The 24,838-nt window shown below is 49.8% G+C and overlaps 1 long non-coding RNA gene across 1 annotated transcript; it reads left to right on the top strand.

Moving 5' to 3' along the window:
• Nucleotides 1–20,321: 20,321 nt before the first annotated feature.
• LOC309833941 lies at nucleotides 20,322–23,286 on the top strand. Its single transcript, XR_014297825.1, has 3 exons — nucleotides 20,322–20,419; nucleotides 22,375–22,450; nucleotides 22,805–23,286. It is a non-coding gene; the product is annotated as an uncharacterized lncRNA (long non-coding RNA).
• Nucleotides 23,287–24,838: the final 1,552 nt, after the last annotated feature.

Consider the following 24,838-nt stretch of genomic DNA (forward strand, 5'->3'; position numbering starts at 1 on the left):
AGATACCACATGCCGCGTAGCGGCTGGGCCCGTGAGCCATGGCCGCTGAGCCTGCGCGTCCGGAGCCTGTGCTCTGCAACGGGAGAGACCACAACAGTGAGAGGCCCACATACCACAAAAAAAAAAAAAAAAAGAAGCCACCTTAATGAGAAGCACACACACCGCAACGAAGAGTAGCCCCCACTCACCGCAACTAGAGCAAGCCCTCACGCAGCAGCAAAGACCCAACATAGCCAAAAATAAATAAGTGAAATAAAAAATAATAAAAAGCCAATTCTTAAAAAAAAGTGAAACAATCAAACACAGTGTGCCTCCTGTCATGATGCACCAGGAGCTACATAGTGCCACCTATGCAGGTTTTCCAAAATAATTTAACCTAAATCTAATTAAGGTTCTAGATATAACTACCAATTTATGGGAAATACAGGGCTAGAGGAACAAGTGAGATGACACCATGAAGAGGTAATCAGCAAATCCTGTTTGTGGGAAATTCTATAGGACAAATACCCTGTTTTTATCAACAAATAAATGACATAAAAAAGGAGGTGGAGTGGGACTATGATAGATGAAAACAGACTTGAAAGCCATATAAACCAAATGCACAGCGGACTTTGAATGCTGAGTCAAACAAACCAACTGTAAAAGACCTTTTTGGAACGGAGGAATTTGAACATGCATGAGGAATTAGATGACATTAAGAGATTAACATTAAAGTAAAGCAAAAAGTCCTTATCTATCAAAGACACAATCTGGGGGCTTCCCTGGTGGTCCAGTGGCTAAGACTCCATGCTCCCAATGCAGAGGGCCCAGGATTCGATCCCTGGTCAGGGAACTAGATCCCACATGCCACAACTAACAGTTGCATGCCTCAACTGAAGATCCTGCATGCTGCAACAAAGATCTCACATGCAGCAACTAAGACCTGACACAGCCAAATAAATAAATAAATAAATAATTTTTAAAAAGACACAATCTGACCCGTATATCCATATAAGATGTTTCCATAGCATCGTATGGAAAACCCCGAACGAATTTTTTGGCCAACCCATATATAATCTGGAATTTTCTTTAAGTGCTCCAGCAAAAACAAAACATGCTTCCGGAAGCCAGGTATTGGGAATGTGGAAGTTCATTAAATTCTTCTCTCTGCGTTGGGGTATATTTGAAATTTTCCATAATACAAAGTTTTTTTGGGAATTCCCTACTCGTCCAGTGGTTAGGACTTGGCGCTTTCACTGCTGGGGCCTGGGTTCAATCCCTGGTCAGGGAATTAAGATTCCACAAACTGCGTGGTACGGACAAAAAAAAAAAAAAAATGTTTTCTTAAGGCAATCAGGAATAAAAGTCTTATCACCTACAAAGAAACAACAATTAAGCTGACAAAGATTGCTCAACAACGAGTGGGAAACAGAAGATACCAGAATAATATATACAAAGGACTAAGAGAAAATAGCTGTCATGCTAGAATTATATATTCAGCAAAACTATCTTTGAAGAATGAGAGGAATTAGGGACATATACAGATAAACAAAAACTGAGCTTTGCACGAATAAACCTGTACTAAAGAATGTTTTTTCAGGAAGAAGGAACATCAGAGATTTAAGAAGGAATGGTGAGCAAAGAAACTGGTAAACATGTAGCTAAACAAATGTTGCCTGTATAAAATAATTCTAATAATGTCTAATTTGTGTGGCTTAAAAACATAATTAAAATACTAAACAACAATAGTATCTAGGAATGTGGTGTATCTCTCCATTTGTTTAGCTTTTCTTCTTTTAAGTAATGCTTTAGAATTTTCTTCATATAGGTGTTGCTCTTTTTTTAATTAATTTAAATCCTAGGTATAGTGTTTTTTATTTTTTATTGTGTAAATATAAATAACATAACATTACCAATTTTAACCATTTCAAGGTGTATATGCACAGTGTTTTATAGTTTTGGGGGGATTTTTTTGGCCACACTGCACAGCATGAAGGATCTTAGTTCCCCGACCAGGGATCGAACCCTTGCCCCTTGCATCGGAAGCGTGGAGTCCACTGGACCACCAGGGAAGTCATGATACAGTGTTTCAGTTTTTAGTTCCTATTGGAAATGGTATCTGTTTTTTTTTTTTTTTTTTTTTTTTGCGGTACGTGGGCCTCTCACTGTTGTGGCCTCTCCCGTTGCGGAGCACGGACGCACAGGCTCAGCGGCCATGGCTCACGGGCCCAGCCGCTCTGCGGCATGTGGGATCTTCCTGAACCGGGGCACGAACCCGTGTCCCCTGCATCGGCAGGCGGACTCTCAACAACTGTTCCACCAGGGAAGCCAGAAATGGTATCTTTTAACTCATGTTTTTTAATCACTTATTGTTGGTCTGTAGGAGAACTGCTGATTTCTGTACGTTGATATTGTATTGGCCACTTAATTCTCTTGTTCATTATAATAGTCTTTCAGTTAACTCTCTTTTCTAGGTACATAATAGCAACATCTGCAAATAATAATATTTTGATTCTTCCTTTCCAAAAAGTAGACTTTCTTTGTATCTTCTTGTCAAAGTAGGACCTTCAGTACAATGTTGAGTAATAGCAATGATAATGGACATTTTTGTCTTGGTCTTATGTTTTATGGGAATGCTTTTAACAATTCACCATTAAGTATGCTATTGATTTCTGGTAGTTTCCCTTTGTTGTGTAAAGGAATATTTTTTTCTATTTCTAGCTTGCTAAAGTCTAATGAATTCTAATAAAGCTGAGATCCTATGTGATTCAAAGATGTGTTTCACTCAAAGATGTGTTATCTGGCCTCCAAATAGAAATCAAGAAGAAATTTCTATTTGTATTCTACTAGAAGAACATACTTTCCAAGAGCCCCTTTTTCTTTCCTTCCTCCAATTTTCTTTTACCCTGGAGCTACTCTGGAGACCTTAACATTCCCAAACCCAAAGCTTTTCTTAAGCACCAATGCAGTGACACCGCCCCGCCACCCTGCATGGATTTTCTTTCTCTAATTTTTTAAACGTACTCTTTTTATTAGGTACTTAGCCTCTCAAGCTAAGGGTCCCACCTTCCCTCCAGCCTCTTGGTTTTGTCTCTCTTTTCTCACTCTCTGGGCCATACATCATAAAAGATCCTGAGACCAGGCTGGCAGCTTCTTCTTTAGAGGACTAGCAGTTGGGACACTCATCTACTTTTAAAATGTCTCATCCTTTGCATCTACCACATTATCCCTTGGTTATTCTCCAACCTCTCTGATATATCCACTCCCTCTCTTCCCAGCCCCTTAAATACTGAGGCTCCCCAGGACTTTGCCTTTGGACTGTCTCTTTCTCATGCTCTCTGGGCAATCTCAGCCACTTCAGATCTTGCACCATTGCGTACACAATGATGACCCCAAATCTGCATGTTTACCCCAAATCTCTCCCCGCTCCAGAATTGTATATCAATTGCCTAGTACACATCTGCCACAGGGTGTCCCTCAGGACCTCATACTCCATAGGTATGAGAACCCCACTCACTTTCCCTGACTACCACCACACTGCTCCTCTCCTGTATTCCTGACTTTCGGATGTTATACATGCGAGAAACGTGGAAGTCAGCTCACCTCTCTCTCTCGCACTTGCTTCCCACATTCAATAGTTTATCAGAACCTTCCCATTACATCTTGCCTGGCACACTCCTCCCGCAAGGAGCAGAGGTGAACTGAGCGCGCCCTCTGCTGGTAGTTTGAAGAACTACAACTCCTTCGAGCCGCTGAGCTCCCTGAGTCCTCTGGACTTGGACTTGGATCTCTCCACTGAATTTGGTTGCTTTGCCCCAACCAGCAAGGCCGCCCCCAGGGAGGTCTGCGAGCAGGGAGGAAGTCGCTCATTCCCCCCTCTTCCAGCTGGAGGCCATCCTCACTGCACCCACTGCTCCACGAGGCACACCGCCCCTCTGCCCCTTCCCCTCCCCTCCTCCCACCTCTCCTGGCTACCCAAGAGTGGGACCTCCCCGAAGCAGGAGTCCCCTGCTTTCCTTGGGCTTAGTTGGATATGCAGCCTGCTGGACCAGACTCTGGGCGTGGATGGATCTCGCCTTTGAGTGTTGAGAAAGAGCTGCCCCTTTTGATGCAACTCTGAGGACATGCAGATTTAAAAGCTCCCCTTCCCCTTGGATGGAGGGTGGCGGCCAGGGAGGCATAAGGGGAAGCCCTGTGCCAGGTCCCACAGTTTGGTGCCCTGAGAGCAGGCTGGATTTCATTCTCCTGTAGCATCTTATTAAAGTGTCCTGGGTTCACAGCTCTGCCACCTCCGAGATGGGTCCCACAGTCTAATGGAGGAACAAACAAATAACAGGCAGTAGAAGATGGTGGAGGGAGGCCAACAGGTCTTAGTGTCATTCAGACAGTGGAATCATCTGGACTTGGTGGTTGATTAAAATCATTAAATGAGTATTAATTGAATGTTCCTGAGTGCTGGACACTGTGTGGAGTCTGAAGAAGGGGGGCAGGGGATGGGGGGAACTCCCAAGTACCTAGTGTGAGAATCTGGAACCGGGAAGTGGAAAGGACAGACTAGAAAGCTAGAGGAGGAAGATAATGGGACAAACTGAGTGCGTGGTGCATGTGAGACCTCCACGTCAGCTGCCCAGCAGACAGCTGACAGACAGGCTGGAGCTCAGGTATGACGTGACAGCAGGGAGCTCATAGGACCTGATGGGAGCCCTCAACATACAGGTGTAACTGCGGCCATGGTGAGTGGGCTCCCCGGAGAGGGGGGTGTAGAGTGAGGAGAGAAAAGGACCAAGGAGAGAGACGCCCCAAGATCATTTACTCTGAAGAGCCTGAGAAAGAGGAGTGGGCAGACAGGTAGGGAGAAGGTGTGTGGACATGGAAACCCAGGCAGAGTAGTTCAAGAAAGAGGAAGGGGGCAACAGTGGGAAGTCCTAGGGTAATAAAGGTACAGAGAAGTGGCTAGGACTTAGCCATAAGGAGACTATGGAGGAGGGAATGGTTTTGCTGAGTGGATACAGGCAGCAGGTGCACTGCAGTGGACGGAGAATTTGGTAGTGAGGAAGGGGAAGCAGCGAATGTAGGAATTCTTGGGGAAAGAAGAGTGCTGTTTGTCTTAGTGAGAGAAACCTGAGTGGGGTCTGGGAAATCAGGGAGAGAAAGTTGAAGATAAAGGACAAGAATTGGTGATAGAATAGGTAACATAACATATGGCCCCAAACAATCTGGCCAAAAGTAATCTGGTTTGAGATGGGATGGGATCATTTAAATATCCAAAAAGGGATTGTTTAGGTCAGATAAATGTCTAATAATATGGGATTTATAGCAAAATATTCGTCTAAAACTTGGTAACTAATTGGAACAAACACAACATCTAACAATATAATTTTAAATGTTTTCTTTTCTTATGTTTTCTTTTTTTTTAATATTTATTTATTTATTTGGCTGTGCCGGGTCTTAGTTGCAGCACGTGGGATCTTCACTGCGGCATGTGGGATCTTTAGTTGTGGCATGCAGGATCTAGTTCCCTGACCAGGGATCGAACCTGGGCCCCCTCCATGGGGAGCGCAGAGTCTTAACCACTGGACCACCAGGAAAGTCTCTGTTATGTGTTCTTATAACTAAGAAATACATACTTATTTCAGGAAAAATCAGAAAATGCCATGAAACGAAGGCACTTAAAGAACACCCATAATCACTCACCCAAAGTGAGTGATACTTATACTGGCATTTTTAATTCCAGATCCTCTTCTACGCGTTTATCATTATTCGGCAAAAACTGGGATCATAGTGCACATATTAGGGTATGCATATTATTGATCTCCTGCTGCAGAGTATGTTATCCCAATTCTTAGTGGACTAAAACAAAAGATGTTTATAGTTAGTCCTCCTTATTTGTGTATTCTGTATTTGTGAACTCACCTACTCATGAAAATTAATTTATAATCCCCAAATCAATACTCAAAGTGCTTTCATGGTCATGTGTGTGTGTGTGTGTGTGTATACAGAGCAGCAAAAATTTGAGTTGCCCTGTGGGCATATTCCCAGGTGAGGTTGAATAAGGTGCTCTGATTCAGCTTTCATACTGTAAACAAGTGTCCTTTTCTTGGTCTATTTAGTGCCATGTTTTTTGTATTTTTTTTGGTGATTTCACTGTTTGAAATGGCCCCCTTAGGCATAAGAAGACTGTGATGTGCTTTACAGAGAAAGCACATGTGTGAGAGAAGCTTTGTTCAGACATGAGTTGCAGTGCTGTTGGCCATAAATTCAGTGATAATGAATCAACAATATATGTTAAATTAAGGTATCCTTAAACAGAAACACAAATAAAACAGGTTATGTATTGATCAGTTGATGAAAATGTGACCAGAAGTTTGCAGGAACCTAACTATATTTGCCCTAGGAGCAATGGTTTAGTATATGACAATTCAGTGTTCTTGGTGACTTTATAGAACATAACTGCCATGAATAATAACAATCAACTGTATTATCTCATAATCTCTGTAGGCCAGAAATTTGGGTACTTAACTGGGTTGTTTTGGCTCAGGGTATCTCATGAGTCAAGTTGCAGTCAAGTCATGGGCCAGGGCTGCAGTCATCTGAAGGCTTGTCTGAGTGGAAGTTCTGCTTCCAACACACCTCCCTCACATGGCTGTTGGCAGGAGGCCTCAGTTCCTTGTCATGCAGGCCACTCCAGAGGGCTTGCTTGAATGTCCTTATGACATGGCAGCTAGATCCACTAGAGCAAAACAAGGAGAAGGCCACAATGCCTTTTACACCCTAGTCTTGGAAGTCTACCCACTACCACAAGTGAGTCAATTAGTCCATCCCACACTCAAAGGAGGAGTATCAAAGAATTTTTAGACATTTTTAAACTACCACAACCAACTATCTCTGAAAAAAAATGCACAAGATACTAATAATATTTGTTTCCTGTGAGCGTAAGAACTGGGTGGCAGGGAGATGAGAGGGAGAATTTTACTTCGTACCCTTTCTATCTGCAGAATTTTTAACAATATAAATCTATTTGTTATCCAAAAATAAACAAATGAATTTTAAATGACTCTGGAATATCCTTTTTAATTTTTTCCATCAAACTGGTTTCAGTCCAGCATAGTCGTTAAAAGAGACCTCTGAGCAGGTAGCACTGGTTAGAGTGGGAGTACAGAGGCTGGTAAGGAGGAGAGAAGTCTGAGTTGAAGGTATTCTCTTTTTATGGCCACTATTTACTTTGTGAAGTGGGAGCCTTTGTGGAGGAGGTAACATTTAGCTGAGCCATAAAGGATGGCATGGATTTGACCTGGCTGAAATGGGGGACAATGGCACTCCCAGCAAAGGAACGCGTGAGCCGAGATGGAAACGTGGGACTGAGGAGGACACACCCAGACAACTGGAGGTTCAGGCGCATGTGGGAGGCTGGATGGGCAGGCTGCGCCCAGGGCATGGAGGACCTTGTATGGCAAGCCTGGCATCAAGGTTTTATTTGGAGGCAGTGAAGGGTTTTGATCCAAGTTATGGCCTAGTTAGAGCAAGGCTTTAGGGATATCAATCTGTGAGCCGACTATCAGTTGGATATGGTGAGGTCTGGAGGCCAGACAATCTGTTATAAAACAATCTCAATGAGTAAGGTGGTGTGATGATGTCGTCGCATGCACAGGCTCTGGACTGCTCGGGACCAAATCCTGGGTTCACCATTTCCTAGATGTGCTACTGGATCTGAGCTTTAAAAGCTAATAGAATCTTTCTTGAAGGCTGTGTGAGGTTTACAGTCACTTGGTAATTCTTTTTTTTGTGTGTGTGGTACGCGGGCCTCTCACTGTTGTGGCCTCTCCCGTTGCCGAGCACAGGCTCCGGACGCGCAGGCTCAGTGGCCATGGCTCACGGGCCCCTCCACGGCATGTGGGATCTTCCCGGACCGGGGCACGAACCCGTGTCCCCTGCATCGGCAGGCGGACTCTCAACCACTGCGCCACCGGGGAAGCCCCACTTGGTAATTCTTGCACCATGTCTGGGACACAGCAAATGCTCAGCAAGAGTCAGCCCTTACTGTGAAGGGAAGCCCAGCCTCAGAGTGATTGGTCGTGGAATTAGAAGGGGAAGAATCATGCGAGGGGCAACTTTGGGTGACTAATTAGTAGGAGGAGAGAGTGAGGGGACACAAAGCCCTCCAGTTTCCTAGAAGCATGGCAGCTGCATAAATAAAGCCAGGGCTGGCAAGTGAGGAACAGCTGTGGGGGGCAGCAAGATGCTGAGTCAGGTTTGGGATGTTGGGCTCACAATGTGGGCAGGAAGTTGACTAGAGCTGGGAACAGAGCTCAGAACTGTGGACTTTAAAGCAGGAGCTGCCTGATAGCAAGTGCAGCTGAAGATGGGGGTGGGATGCAAGGGGCGCAGGAGAGAGCCGAGTGTATCATGCTGAATGTCTGCAAGGGCTGTGGGGAGGAAGTGGAAATGTGGAAGAGATCATCAGACAAGTAAGGAACCTAAGAGAGACCAGAAACCCCGAAAGGAATGTTTCAAACAGAAGGGTGGTGTCAGCAACACTGACGGCCTCTGAGAAATCGAGGAGGATGAGTGTGAAGGGCCAGTGCTAGCCTTGGTGACAGCCATTTCACTGGTGTGCTGGGGGCACTGGCCAAACTGCTATGGGCCAGGCAGGAGTGGAGGCAGGCGGCAACTGGCAGTTGGGATGTACACTATTCTTTTAAGAACTCCACCTTTGGGCTTCCCTGGTGGTGCAGTGGTTGAGAGTCCGCCTGCCGATGCAGGGGACAAGGGTTCGTGTCCTGGTCCAGGAGAATCCCACATACCGTGGAGCGGCTGAGCCTGCGCGTCCGGAGCCTGTGCTCCTCAACGAGAGAAGCCACAACAGTAAGAGGCCCGCGTACCGCAAAAAAAAAAAGAACTCCACCTTTGAGTTACCCTGTAGTCGTGCTCAAACCACAGCTCAAGAAGCATATACGGGTGTCCCCCACTTTTCAAAAGCTCACCCCATGCCGCTTCGATCTTACGATTTTAAAAAAGACGGGCATTGGCAACTGTTTTTGCTAACCAAAAGAAATTTGAAGAGGAGTTTCCCTTTTACGGTGAAAAGCGAAAATAGCCTTCCGCGTTTGTTTTGCAGTGAGCTGTCCTGGAGGCAGCTCGCACCCTCAGCAGCAAGAGGGGCACCACCAAACTCCTCCCCTGGGAACTACTCTCAGCATCTCAGCATCAGCTGCCATCGCTCTGAACTGTGTCCGTGAGCATCTTGCTTTATCTCCATTTATTTTGTGCATCTGTTAGCAAGATGTGTCCTAAGGTATACGCTTCTTCACTTTACACCATTTCAGCTTATAAAAGGTTTCATAAGAACACTTTACTTTCAGACAGCAAGGAAAACCTGTACAGGATGTTTGTTACAACATTGTAATTAAAAAAAAAAATCAGAAATCATCAATACGGAGTTGTTAAGTCAAGTATGGTACATCCAGTACTCATAGAAAAGAATAAGACAGAGTTATATGAATTAAGAGGGTATAATCTTCAAGATCCACTAGGTGAAAAAGGCAACAAAAGCAAAATATGTGTATTATCTGATCACTTCTATTCTTTAAAAAAGATTATATGTTTTCTCTGTGTGTGTGTGTCTCTCTCTCACACACACGCACACACATCTTTGGCCAAATACAAAGAAAAATGTAATGGAGGCTTCCTGGGGAGCTAGAGGACTGGGAAGGAGATTTGTTCTCTTTACTTTGAAATAACTTGCCTGTGACTTAGCAACCCTACTCCTAGGTATTTACTCAAGAGAAATGAAAACTTAAGTTCTTACAAAAACCCGTACACCAACGTACATATAGCAGCTTTATTTATTATGGCCCCAAACTAGAAACTACTCACATGTCTGTCACCTGTAATGGGTAAGCAAACTGTGACATACTTATAGAATGGACTACTACTCAGCAATAAAAAGGCACAAACTATTCATACATGCAATAACATGACTGAATCTCAAATGGGCTATGCTGAGTGAAGAAGTCAGGCTTAAAAGGCTACATACTCTAGCATTCCATTTATATGACATTTTTGGAAAAGTTAAACTATGGGGAAGGAGAACAAATGAGTTGCTGCAAGCGGGTGGGTGGAGGAGAAGCTGAGTAAAGTAAGAGGGAGGACGAAATTTGGGGAGGTGATAGACTGTTCCATATCTTGATTTTGGTGGCGGTCACAGGACTCTCTGCGTTTGTCAAAACCCATAAAACTATATGCCAGAAAGAGAAAAATTTCAATTTATTCAAATTTAAATGCTGGGGCTAGTTCTCTGGTGCTTCTTTGTTCCACCCTTGTGTTGTTTGTCTCCATTAAGACAGCTAAAACAAACAAACACAGCCCTTTTGAATGCTTTTTTCAGGTTTCTAAAGATGAAGAAATTGAAGGTGCTGGCCTCGTGGCCAGTGATGGCTGAGATGGGCCTGGCTTAACCCAGGTCAGGGAAAGGGCTTTGGGGAGCCAGGTGCATTAAGCATGCTTTTTAGCAGGATCAGAGAAGAGAGGAAGGAGGCTGACCTGAGGACGAAAGCCCTGGGGAGAGGTGAGCTTGGTGGTAGAGAGAAGGAGCAGAGTCCGCAGGAGGGAAGTGGCGGGCTGCTCCCACCTTCCCAAACGACCTTAGGTTGGCACACTCGTTCCAGGTCTGCAGGGCGTGTCTGTCTCCCACCCCACTGGCTAGGGGAGGGGGGTGGGCAGTGCTGGCCAAGATAGGCCTGCCTGGGGCGGGGGGGGGGGGGGGAGGAGTCAGGGGTCGGCGGCCAGGCCCCCCAGGCTGGGTCACAAGGGAGCGGGACTCGTGGCTTATCAACCTCATCGGTGCCTGCCACGCTCCGCCACCCCTCACCCCGACCAACTGCTCCAGCCCATTGCCCAGCCGGAGGGAAAGGCTGGAAATAGACTCTCCTGGATTTCATTCATGTCTGCAGTTATTTGACCACTAAAGGGCTGCCCGCCCGCCAGTCACATCTCCAGAGTGGGAGCAATCGGAGGGAAAGAAGTGTGATAATAGCTTACAGTTACTGACTGCAGGCACTGTTCTTAGGGCTCTATATGTATTAACTCATTTGATCTTTGAAACTCTTTGAGGGAAGGAGGTATTATTACCTATGCCCATTTTACAGATGAAGAAACTGAGACACAGAGAGGTTAGGGAACTTGCCCAAGGCCACTTTTGAACTTGGGTGGGATTTGGTTCCATTCTTAAGACTTCGCTACACCAACGGGGAGAGGGGGAGTCTGGGCTGCTCACCGTGGAGTGTTTTGAGTTTTTGCTTTGCTTTCTATATGGGGGCCTGCCTGTAATGCCTTTCGATTCAGGGGCCCCTTGGGAGGTAGGGGTGAGCATAGGCGATGGTTCAATTCTGTTTTAAAGATAAACCTCTGGGCTGACGCTTGAGTTGGTAGTGAATGCAGCCAGCGCTGCCACCCTGTGGTCACTCCAGCAGAGAACATCTCTCCCAGTTCCCTCAGGGACTTGAAACAGAAAAATCTCCTCGCTTCCTCTCCAGACCTGGCGGGACTCTTGAGAGCCAAGACTCTCTTAAGAGGGCCCAGGAGCCCCATCAGTTTAGACAGTGTTTTCCAAACTGCAGTTTGGAACCCATTAATGCTTGAAATCTATTTAGAGGATCACAACCAATAGTTTTTTTTTTTCTTTCTTTTTTTTTTTTTTTGCGGTACGCGGGCCTCTCACTGTTGTGGCCTCTCCCATTGCGGAGCACAAGCTCCGGTCGCGCAGGCTCAGCGGCCATGGCTCACGGGCCCAGCCGCTCCACAGCATGTGGGATCTTCCCGGACGGGGGCACGAACCCGCGTCCCCTGCATCGGCAGGCGGACTCCCAACCACTGCGCCACCAGGGAAGCCCACACAACCAATAGTTTTAAAGGGAAATTTTTAAAAGAATAGAAAATACTATGGTGTATGACATGTACTAAATGCAAATATCATTTTGTGGAATTTCAGATATATATACATGTGTGTACTGGGATCTGCTAAAAACCTATTTCTCACTATGACATGAGGCCAAAATGATTTTTTTCAATCTCAAATCTACTGATTCGAGAGTCTAGACTTCCTGGGATTAAGTATCTATTTTCTTCAATTTATCTAACACCTACATCCTCCTCTGTGCCATTTTTTTTTAAATATAGCTACTTAGTTTCTTTCCTAACAGTATTCTTCACTATATTCTTTTCGTTTTAATTACAGAAGTTATATAAGAATACATTCTGGTTGTAAGAGTCAAGCATTTCAGGAGTGCCGAGGAAAACAAGAAGCTTGCCTTCTTCTCACTCCACTCCCAGGCACAGAGGTCACCCCAGAACAGTGTGCTGCACCTCACTGCCCCTCTTTCATAGACGGGCAGGTATATATGTGCACATGGCACATTGTTTTACTTAAATTAAACTGTGTGTACTTAAACTCTGCATTTTTTTCACTTATGATATCATAGAGATCTTTTGCTGTCTGTACCTATAAATTTATCTCATGTCTTTTAAGGGTTGAGTGATATTCCATGGTATGAATGAACCACAGCAAACTTAGCCTCTTGCCTGTAGGTTCCTTACCCTATTGTCGGCTGTCCCCTCCTATGAGCCTTGGCCTCCCTCTTCTAGACACTCCTCTTCCCTTCTCTCTCCAGTGCACTCCTCTCCCTTACCCTGGCCCTGAAACATCTGGGGCTCCCTCCCCTCTCCAACCTCTGGCTCCACCCACCAGCCTCCCTAGTCTCTGCTATGGCCAGACGCTGGCTGGCAGCAGCCACGGCCTGACATGGGGGAGCCTCCAGGACTGGAAGATGCTTTGCTGAGGGTGCCCAGCAACACTCTGAGTTAATTATTTAATTGGGGGAAACATCCATTAGAGAGGATTCTCACTTTCCAGACAGCCTGTGAGTAAACATGTCAAGAAGAGAAGAGTGAGGTGTTGGCGAAAGCTGCCATTCACCCTGGCTCCTCCTCCAGCCCCCACTCCAGCTAGGGAAGGGGAGCCTGCAGGACCCTGCCCAGAAGCATCTGCAGCCTGGACCGGGACAAGCTGGCCAAGCAGGCCCCAGAGACAGGCTGTGTCCCTGAGGAGGGAAGATGTGGCTCGGGGCCCTCAGCCCCACTACTGGCATGTATGGGGAATGATGTTACAGTCAGGAAAAGCCACTCACACCAGATTGCTCACTCCAGAGGGGATTTAATTCAAGAACCCAGTTACAGGAGTGTTGGAAGTGATGAAAACTGGGGAAGGCGAGGCAACTGAAAGATTAACTGTTGCAGGAACCTACTAGGACCCCGGAGCTGGACCATCAGGGGAGGAGGTGGTATTGACCAGAGCCAGAGGCTGGGGCTTGCAGGTGAGAGCTACAACTCCGAGGGGCCAACAGCTGGGAGCTGGAGCCATTTGGGGGAGGGTGGTGCCTGGCAGAAGCTGGCTACACAGAATAGATGCCACTGGAAGCAGAGAGAGGATGAGAAATACTCTGGGCTTTTCCCTCCTCCCACCCTCCAGTCTCCCACCAGTGCCTCACGTTGGTTGAACCCAGCATGAAACCAATGGACAGAGCAGCTTGGGAAACATAATTTGCAGGGTCAGCTCCCTGCACATGGGGCAGAGCAGAGGAAGGGCAGGAGGTGAATGGAAGTACAAACGAGCAATGACCAGCACGTGAAGCCCATGTGGTGCTGGCTCTGCAGGTGTGAAGGGTGAGACTTTCTCTGAGAGGCAGAGACCTTGTAGCTCCTGCGCTGTGAGTATGCAGGATAAAGAGAAGTCCTGGTTTGCACCTGTGCCTGTCAAGGTTCTGTGTAGAAAAACCCTTTGGACATTTTAACCAAGGAGAGATTTAGTATGGAGAATTAGGTGTTTTCCAAATTGTTGGAAGGGCCAGAATAGTAAATTTGAGACTGAACACCCAGGCATGATTTCCAGAAGAATTCTAAACTGACCCCAGTGGCACTACAAACTCTATTGGTCTCATCTTTTGAATGGGCTCAAACCCACTGTAGCTAAAATACAGAGATCAAGAAACCAGAATCAAGTCACTACTGACGTTGTCACCACTGTCTTTGCCTCCTGACATCCAGAAGCTAGAGAAGGGACCATGTGAAGCTGCTGTAGAAAACAAACAAATACCCAGAAACAACCAGAGACAGAAAACAGCCTCGGCCTCACATCCACCTTCCAGATGTCACAAATGTAATTGATTGGTGGAATCCTATTCATCTCTAGAGCCCTAGCTGCAAAGGAGACTGGGAAATGCAGATTTTAGTTTTCCAGCCTCTCCAGCCAAAAGGAGGGAGGAGACATGGGAGGTTGGGGGAGCCCATTCTCAGTGTCCACCACCCCACTTGTAGGAAACTCAGATGGAGGAAACAGTACAAGACTGCAAGCCACATAGTGTGATGGGGACTCCAAGTGGTACAGATGTTCTGAGAGGGCAGCTCACCTTATGGCCTCCCAGAGTGGTAAGCTAACATATTCACACATTCACAAGGCCCAGCCCCCTGCACAGCTCATTCCATCCTCCCACCTACCTCATAAGACAGGGCTTAGTACATCCCCATTTACTCACAGGGAAACGGAGGCTCAGAGAGGTTAAACAGCCTGCCCAAGAGGGGCAGGTACACACAGGTAAAGGGCAAAATAGGGCATAGAACCAGGGCTGGTTGACACCAAAGCTCTTTGGCTGGGTATGAAGAAGGGGATGAAGATAGAGTAGATGGGAGGTGGGAGGGGGCTGAAGGAAGACCCTCCGGGTGAGGAAGCCAGATGAACAGAGGCGCTGAGGTGTCCGAGCGTGCTGGACACGGGCATCAGTGAGCAGGAGGTCTGGCAGGGAGTGGGCATGCTTAGGGGAAGGGTGGAGAAGGGGCGGACCATGGGCTCCTCGGGAGGAGACTGCCTGCTGCACACACCATGAGGGACACTCGCTGAGCACAGAGGGAAGGGGAGCTGCAGGGCCTGGCACTGCGTGGCAGGAGCCCATGGGGAAAGGGGCAGGAACTGGAGGAAGGCACTGGTGAGGGAAAGAGCGGGCTCAAGGTCGAAGGAGGAAGCCGAGGCTCAGGTGAGCAACAGAGCATGGGGGCAGCCTTGCCCAGGTGGGAGCTGTTAGTTCCACCACCAAGTAAGCATCATTTCTGGGCTGGATAACAGGCACTGCCAAGGGGAAATACAGCCGTGCTGACAGCTGTTCAGAAGCTGGGGGTTCCTGCCTTGTCCCCTCCACCCACCCAGGGCTAGCCCTGGTCAGCTGGGACCCTCCCCAGGGTCTCAGGAACAGCACTCCTTGCTTAAGAATGGCCTTATTCCTCCCCCAGAAAGCCTTCTTGGATTACCTCCACCAGGAGCTCCTGGAGCCAGGGCCAGCTACATGTATGACCTGTGCAGTTGCCCAGGCCCCGTGCTCAGAAGAAGGTCCCCGTGCTTGGTTTAGCGAGTGCTCAGCCATCACCACCTTGAATTTCTCAATAATTTTTTAACAAGGGTCTCTGCATTTTTGCTTTGCACTGGGCCCACAGATTATGAAGTTAGTCCTGCCTGGCATGAAGAATAATCTAAGAAAGGTTTCCATGATTCCTTGGGATTGGGGTGGGGGCTCCCCACGGACCTTTCAGGGAGGGTGACTGAAGGCCTTAAAAGGAATTCCTCCTGTTGTTTTGGGTTCCTGCACCTCACAAGCCCCCAGTATATTCCTCTATAAGTGCGTGTGACTCTCCCATATCCTGTACCCAGCCTTGCTCTAAGCTCTGAGAAGCAGCGGCTGTATCAACTGTTTAGTGCACACTGGTCCCCCGCACCCTGCCAACTCCACAAAGAGCCATGCACGTGGTGGGTGCTCCATGGGGCTTGCTGAGCCAACGTGAAGGCCAGGTGGACTGGAGGGACAGACTGACCATCTCCGATGGTCCTCTCCTGCAGCCTGGGCAGGAGTGGGGTGGGGAGAGACGGGAGGGACACTGAGTGTGTGTGTGTGTGTGTGTGTGTGTGTGTGTGTGTGTGTGTGTGAGAGAGAGAGAGAGAGAGAGAGAAAGAGAGACAGAGACAGAGACAGAGACAGAGACAGAGGGAGGGAGGGGGCACATAAAAGAGAAACAAATAAAGAGTTCCAATGTGAAACGATTAAAAAGTAAATCGAAGAGAGTGAGATAAGGCGGAGGAGCCTCTGCTCCCTAGTTAACATTCATTGGATTGAATAATCAGGCTTCATTATCTCAAATTGTCTGCATATTTGCCCTCAAAATGCTAATTTACAGTTGGCTGGGAGCAGTCTCGGCCTATTTTGACTAAAATATTATTTCACTTTATTGAGCATTGTTCTTAGCTGTCGGGCATCTTGGTTCACAGGGAAAGGAGGGGAAGAAATAGAGGGACAGAGGAAAACATTTTCTATCAAAGCTCTGCCCCGCTCAAGTCTGATTATGGGCTCCCTGTTTTGCGTAGAAATGGCATTTCTGAGCCTCCAAGTAAAATTAGAGTCTTTATCATTTTCTTTTAGGGGATAGACAGTTTATCATTAATCTCAGCCAAGGAAATAGGAGAAATGATTTTTTTTGTTTCACTGAAGGGATGGAAAGTCTCACTCACCACTCCCCCCTCCCTCTTCAGCGCTGAGGCAGCCGGCTCCCTCCTCCACCACGTTCTCCCACCAAGTTCTCCCGACCTCCAAAGGTCTGGTGTTCTCTGCCTCTTGCCCTTCTCTGTCCTAAAGGCCTCAGTGACCAAAGACATGGTCGCAGGTTACTCACATTAGCTCTGGAGTTTGGCTGGACTTTCCCAGAATCTCAGCCCTGGAAGTCTTAAAGATGTGAGCTCCAAATTTAATTCTAGAATTGAGTTAGAAAGACACAGCCCTCCTTGGAGCTAAAAGTTTGTAACTGTCCTTTCAAGTCTTTGTTCACTTGTGAGCACGGTGTTCCAGACAGCGAGATCTGGGCCCTGGGCTGGGTTTCCACTCCACTGAGCGGCACACACTCTCCCAGCTTCCCCGTGACTGAGGGCAGGAGCTAGTGTGAGCCGTCACTGGGTCAGGCCGAGGCCAGGCCAGTTCTCTGTGGTTAGAGTCACAGGGAAATGAACCTTAAAATTGTTTTAGTTCAACCCCCAAAACCAGATGACAAAACTGAGGACAAAAGTTAGCAGTTGGGGGTTGCAAATCCAGTGAGTGGGTCATCTTGGTGACTCTTATTACTGTTTGGGAGGCTTCTCTCCTCTCCTTTATCAAACTCCTTTCTGAATGCCCTTTTTGGTCAGCCCTCCTTCTACTTTTTTGTCATCCATTCCCTGTCTTAGCTCTTCCGTGGGCAATGAGTGGCCATTCTGGCCCTCTGTGGAGCAGAGAGGTTCTGGATTGCTGGTGCCTTCTGCCTTGCCTTCCCTGTGAAGGTCAGCCCAGGACCCAGGAGTCAGTGTGCCCAGCCAAGAGGCCTCCAGCTATCCTGCCCCAAAGCCATCCCCTCCTCAGCCAGCCAGGCCTTCCACCACCTTCAAAGCCTAAGAAAGCCGTCCTCTTCTTCTCTACCCCAGAGTAAGCAAAAGTTGCAGGTTCCCAGGCCAAGGTCCAGGGTCACTGTGTGCACTTGGGCAGACTGTACATTGTACAAGGGCACTGGTCAGGTCAGCAGTGGGGCTGAGATCCAGCCCCTGCTTCCTTAGCGCTCAGAGCTGACTCACTTCTCTGTCCCACCTTCCCTAACCATCTGAGCTCAGCCTTCTCCCCGGGCTCTTCTGAATTGTCCTAAGCCTGAATGTGTTGACTGGATCGAGACCCAGATTGATGTGTTCGCTCCCCTCCCCCATCCTGGATCTGTGTGGTGTGTGGGGCCTTGCCATCTATACTCAACGGGATTCGAGACTGGCCTCTGTCCACTTATTGCAGCCAGCTCCTGTCCCTGCCTGGGTCTCCATGCCCCTGCTCACAGTAGTTACTGCTGTCTCTCAGCTTCCTGACCTCCTGAGACACTGGACTCCCCAGACACTCCGTGCATGGCTCCTTAGCCAGCCTAGGCCTAGAGGCAGCAGCCTCTGGCCAGGCACAGGGTCATTGGTCAGGGGATATCATCAGGCATTTTGCACAGAGGCTTCTGGAAGGCAGCATCATGTAACAGCCTATAGGCACTCTAGCCATCGTGCACACAGAGCAGATATCACATACATACATCCCAGCCAGCACAGCACACACTCCGCAGACACACCCCACAGACACCACTTACCCTCATCCTTCGCAAACACTACAAACACATAGACACAACCCAAGAGATACTACACACACACCCACACTCAACAGACACACACACCCAGCCAACACCCTCCCCACCAACCTATGCTCATATCCAACAGAAGCTGTATACACCCTCTGCTGACGGAATCTATATACACCCTCACACTTTCCCAGGCACACACACATTCATACGCAGCAGACATCACACACACACACACCCCCAACAGATACTATATACAAGCCCACCTGCTCACACGTGCTCTGTCACATTTATTACAGTTGGTGGCCATGCACCTGGTATGATATGAGAAAGCTGAGAAGCCCCCACCAGGCCGCACCTAAATACATGAGGCGGAGAGCATTGTACCTTCATAATTTGCCTGATGAAATTACGAAACAGGAGGAGGAAATTCCACTGCTTCTGGGATGCAGGACTCTGGCTTTAGCTCAGTTCTGTCACTGCAGAAACATGTGACCTGGATCACCCTCTCCACAACAAGAAATAAGGCGTTAGGAGGACTTGTACAAAGTCTTCAGATGGGTGTTAGGGCCCTGGGTGTTCATCATACAGCATATATTGAGGGCCACCCCGGCCTGGGTGCTGCAGGGCAGATAAGGAATTCCAGGCCAGGCTTGGTCCCTGTCCTCAGAGAGTCAGCGTCAGGCTGGAGAGAGAAGCAGGGCTTAGTATCAGAGGATGGAAGAACAAACACACACCAATTGTGCAAATTCACTCTCAGGCAGAGGGCCTGAGGATTAAACGGGGCTCGAGGTAAAACAAGAAACCCCGGGGTGGCCACTGCAGCCGGCCATGTCCAGAGGGAAGAATTCAGACTTGGGGGCAAGGAGGGTAGGAGATACAGTCATTTATTCATCCATCAACTATTTATTTATTCAGCACCTACTGCCTACCTAGTGCTTTGAGGAATGAGGTCCCTGCCTCATGCTGCTTCTGTTCCAGCTGAGAGACTGTCAGTATGAACCAAGTGAATAGTAAGGATGATATCAAGGTGGTGTCAGGCTATGAGGCAAATCAGCAGGTAATGGGCAATGACTGTACAGGGGAGCGCTCACTTAGGGCAATGAGGGCAGGTCTGGGACTAGGGTGAAGCAAGGAGACACTCCCTCTCAGGAGTGTATGACCTTGAAAGGGAGTGCCTCCTTAAATTTGTGCCCTCAGTGGTGCCTCACTTGCCTCACCCTCATCCCAGCCCCATTCAAGGGCATTAAGGGGAGGCATCTAGGCATGAGCCTCTAGCTATCAAGTCCTCGCAGCCTGATTTCTCTCTTATATCTGTTTTTGTGCTCCATTTCCATAGACCTCCACTTACCCTGGCCCAGCCTCTGGCCCCAGCCCTAGCTTTCCTTCCCTAAGCCTCAGGGTGTCAGAGAAGGCCCCTGCTCCCTGCCCACCAAACCCCCCCACTACCACCACCACAGCACCGAGGCTTGCCGCCGACCGCACAGAGAAGCCAAGCTTTGAACTGTGGGCCTAGGCCCAGGGAGGTCGCTCAGAAGGCCAAGGTTCAATTTCCCGGGCCTGCGGTGGCTGTGCTGGGAGGGGAAGGGGTGCACTGTGGGGCCTGGATGGGAGGCTGGGAAGAAAGAAAACTCACCCCAGCGAGGAACAGAGTCTTTTCCCTGTAACGCCATCACTTGGCCTCAGTGGGTTTGCCCCCAAAGGCTCCCATATCACGCTATTTCTCTCTTCCCCTGGCACTGACGTCTCTCATTAAGAACTTGTAGAAGAGACCATGTCTATTTCCCAGCTTGGAGCACTTGGCACTCTGCACCCCATATTCAGTGAAGAATGACTGAATGCGGTTGCAGTGAGATTCAGGCCACTCTGGCAGACCCCAGGAAGTGGGTCCCCGCCACTGCAGAAGCACTGGGGTCTACGGGGTGGTTTGGGGGCACACAGGGACCTCTCAACCCCCAGCTCCATAGTGGGCTCTCAGGGGGTCAAGCCCAGCGAGGGCCCTGTGGGTCCTCTGCACCCCCTGCCTCACCTAACAAACGCCGGCGCGATCTAGGATCTCACCTCCCTCAGCCTGGCAGGCCGGGTCAAGTTTGCGGGTATTCCCCTCTTCGCCCCACCCCCATTTACCCCTGGCAACCTCGATGTCCTTTCCAAGGACATTCTCCGTCTCCAAGTCCGGACTGACCTCGGCTAGAGAGAGGCGCCAGGGATAGGACATGGGGGACGGGTAGGTGGGTCCGGACTGCCTCCTAGGCCCCGGGTAGGGGGTGGGGCGCCCCTCCCGGAGCTGGGCCGAGACCCCGGCTCCTGCGCTAACAATCAATGGGCCGCAGCCGGCGGGCGGGGCCGGGCCGGAGGATTAGGGCGGGGAAGGGCAATTACAGCCGAGCGGCCGCGCTCCGGATTTCGTCCGCTGCGCTGCTCAAATGCCACATTTCGGATGCAGCGCCGCGCCCGCCCTGTTTGCTCGGGGAGTGGGGGCCCCGGGGCAGCAAGCCAACTCGCAAGTGTATCGGAGATTAGGGCCGGCGGCGGCGGGGGCGGGCACTGGACAAACACGCGGCGGCCGCCTCAATCCTCCGTCCTCTATTCCGCCCGCGGCGACGCTGGCCGGGCCGTGACTCGGCGACGCACGGACGCGGGTTGGGAAGGCCGCGGCCCCTACCCCGCCCAGGGCCTCCGCGCCCGCCTCAGGGGACTCTCCGCCTGGGCTTGCGAGCGGGCGGGGGCGGGGCGCTGAGCTAGCAGGGCCGACTGGCACCTGGCGGGGGAAGCAATGGATTTTTTTTTCTTCCTTCAAATATTTATGAATTTTGCATCTTTTCCTTAATGAGCTTACACGTGGAGGACCAACTCCCGTAAAAATTGGCTTGGTACCAAAGATCATGGTGGGAGAATGAGGAAAAGAAGGAGGGCACGGGAGAGAGAGCAGGACTTGGGTGGAGTCGGGAGGACGAGGAAAGGGCGGGGGAAGGGAAAGAGGGAGGGCGAATGGAGGAAACCCAGGCGCGGTCTCCTTCAGTCCCTTCGACCCTCCATGACTCGCCCCCCAGGCCTGGCTCAAACCCTCGTCCTCAAACCCCTACTTCCCCTTCTGCCTGGTGAGGCGAGGGGAAAGAGCCCCCGGTTGGGGATGGGGAAGGAAAAGGAGGCAAAGGTGAAGGTGTGGGAGTGGTGGGCCCCTCGCCCGAGTGAACACCAGGGAGCTTAGCAGCACTGCGGAAAATCCAGCGGTCCCTGGGCGGAGCAGCCCCGGACCCGCGCGGCAGTGGATGGCGCCTCCTGGTGTTCAGGAGACCGCGCTGCCCGGCGCTAACCGCCGCCCTAGGTCTGAGTTCTCTGCCCTGGGAAGTGAGCCTTTGATAGGCCTCCAGGAGCCCTGGAGGACATGTTCAGACTCTTAAGCCAGAGTTTCCAGGGACTCAGAGGTCAGAAGGACCCCAGAACAAATTCCTCTCCTGGGAGCTGTAGGGTTCACCCCTACACTGGCTTCTGCCACATCCCCAGCTAGAGCTCCTCCTGCCCTTCCACAACTCACCCTCAGTCCGTGCTGCTTCTTGTTCCCTGAGCAGACTGACTATTCCTACAAACATGGCTTTGCTCAGGTTTCTGGGAGGGTCCAAATCCTCACCACCTACCAAGGCACATCTAGTGTCCAACCTCTTCCTCCAGGAAGCCCTCCAGGGCTGCTCCAGCTCAGAGGCTCTTTCAACCAATTTAGCATCTGATTCCATCTCAAGATCCCTCTGTTGGGCTTCCCTGGTGGCGCAGTGGTTGAGAGTCTGCCTACCGATGCAGGGGATACGGGTTCGTGCCCCGGTCCGAGAAGATCCCACACGCCGCGGAGCGGCTGGGCCCGTGAGCCATGGCCGCTGAGCCTGCGCGTCCGGAGCCTGTGCTCCGCAACGGGAGAGGCCACAACAGTGAGAGGCCCACGTACCGCAAAAAAAAAAAAAAAAAAGATCCCTCTGTGGTGGGTCTTGGCCTTCTCTCTTCTTCAAAGTCAGGCTATATGTTCTCTTGGAACTGAGTGGTTTTGGCCAGGGACAGGATCTGCCCACACACACCCCCTCCCCCCCGCCTCCAGACAGCTGGAGCTTAAAAGGTTAGTGGGCTGGTCCCTGAGGCACTTGTGCCCAGGAGGGCCCTTGTCCCTTAGGAGTGACAGAGTTTCTCTTCCAGGGAACCCCACCCAGTTCCTCACTCCTCTGACTGGCTCCTCTGCTCCATCCTGCACCCCACCATGATCCCTTGGGAGGTAAGGCCACTTTGTAATCACCCCTGTTCTCAGAAAGGTTATGAAGTCCTTTCTCTTGCTATTGACACCCCTGAACTGAACAAACAAGCTTCCTTTTCACCCTCTCATGAGGTCCTTAGTGAGCTGCTGAAACCTCCAGAAATGACCAGTTCAGGCAAGCTCCAAGATTTGGGAGGTTAAGCCCTCACCTCAAGAGAGGTTGTGGCTAAACCCACAAGGAACCTGCCCTCACCATGGGTGGATATACTGACCAGATAGACAGTACAGCCTGTGGAGGGCAATGCAGCAACATCAGCCATTTCAAATGAGCCTCTCTCTCATCCCGGGAATTGCACATTTAAGAATCTCTCCTAGGGACTTCCCTGGTGGCGCAGTGGTTAAGAATCCGCCTGCCAATGCAGGGGACACGGGTTTAATCCCTGGTCCAGGAAGATCCCACATGCCGCGGGGCAACTAAGCCCATGTGCCACAACTACTGAGCCCGCATGCCGCAACTACTGAAGGCCACACGCCTAGAACCCGTGCTCCGCAGCAAAAGAAGCCACCGCAATGAAAAGCCTGAGCAAAGAAGAGCAGCCTCCGCCCACTGCAACTAGAGAAAGCCGTCACGCAGCAACGAAGACCCAACGCAGTCAAAAAAAAAAAAGAATCGCTCCTAAAAAGTACTTGCAGGGAGCACAGCGCCTATAAGGATGCTTGTCATGAGGGGAAAGGGAAAACCATCTTAAAGCCCATCAGTGGTGGGCTGGCTTAACTATTTGCATGCTGTGCAACCATTTGTTAAAAATTTGGTGGAGGTATATACACTGACACAGTGACGTGTCCAATATATATTAAGTGAGAAATAAAGCAAGATTAAAAACAGTTTAAAATACTTTGATTCAATGATTTTTGTAAAAATCATTATAATAAATGTTAGTATATGTATGGAATAGAAGTAAACCTGAAAAAAGGTGGTAATTTTGTTAGGGGATTACGGAGGGGCTTTCATTTTCTTAATGGTAATTTTGGTATTGTTTAATTTTTATGCAAAATGTATATATTATGTTTGGAATCAGAAAAGAAAAATAAGTCTATGGACCCATCTTGTCAGGACAGAAGGGTCTTGGCTGGAAGCACATTTGAGGCTGGCAAGGGTTGTGGTCTAGGAGCAGGAAGATGGGTCCCACCGACACACAGCCACCTCCTAGGTGTGACTGCGTAGGAGGAGGGTGGATTTCCTAGTAACCCCCCCTCTGTCCCCCACCCCACCCCCCACCTCCCCGCCCCAGGGTCTGGAAGGGAACCAGACGAAAATTGTAGCCTTTTTCGTTTTAACATTTGGGAATCTCCTGCAATTGACTATCCTCTTCCCACTGGGAGGAGGGGGGCATGCTTGTTTCTACCCCGAAGTTAGGAAGCGTTGACTCCACCAGCCAGAGAGCAATGATCTTAGGCACCCGACCTAACTAACGTCCTTCCTTCCCCCTCTACTGCCCTCTGAGCACAGCGCCGCGCGCCACCTCCCGAATCGGGCTTCATTTCCCGGAGCTTCTGAGAGGTGTGTACAACAAGCTGGCCCTAACTCCTAGCCTCGCGGGTGAGGGGCCTCTCCCTCCTCGCACAGCCTCCTCGCGCGCCCTTGCCGGGGCTGCTGAGACCCCGCAGGTGCGGTTGCAGGGGACGGCCAGCGGAGGCGGTGCCCCCATCACACGGTCTGCGCGCGCTCCCTGCTGCCCGCCGCGAGAAATGACACTCCCCATCGGCCCGGCCATTTGGCCCTTCAGTCCCTGAGTGCCGAGTACACCCCGCCCCCGACCCCGAACCTCTCCTATTACGTGCGTTCCCCAGGCCTTGCTAGGCCAGAGCCCAGGAGGGACAGGCACTTAAAAAGCAAAATGGTGTCCCCGAGGCTATCATCCCACTTCAGAGGAGGCCTAAGTGCCTGCTGCATCACATCACGCAAGTTAGATACAGGGGCAGGGCAGAGCAGAGCCTACATTTCCTGACCGTATGTCCAGACCTCTACAAAGCACTGAGGGAACAGAGGGCTTAAATTCTCCAGGGCACTGTATGAGGAGCTCTGAGGAGGCTGAGAAAACGGGGTCCTGCCTTCCAAAAACCTAGAGCCCCAGAGCAGGAGCAGGACTGATTCTGTGTCCTGTCAGCTGCCCACACAGGCCAGGGGCCAGCATTGTGAGTGTACCTGTTCTGTCACTGGGCTGGGCCTACCCAGGTGATGAGCACTGACAAGGGCCTCCCCAGTACCAAGTCCAGGTGTGCTTCCAGTCAACAGAAAAGCACCAGCTCAGGAAAGCTCCAGAAGCACCTCCTCCCCCAGGGCTGAGGCTATGAGTTCCCTGGGGAAGAAGAGACAATGCAAGATCAGGGCCAGAGGATCCTGGAGGG

This window comes from Grampus griseus, assembly GCF_964374135.1.
Source record: "Grampus griseus genome assembly, chromosome: 15".
Lineage (NCBI taxonomy): Eukaryota > Metazoa > Chordata > Mammalia > Artiodactyla > Delphinidae > Grampus > Grampus griseus.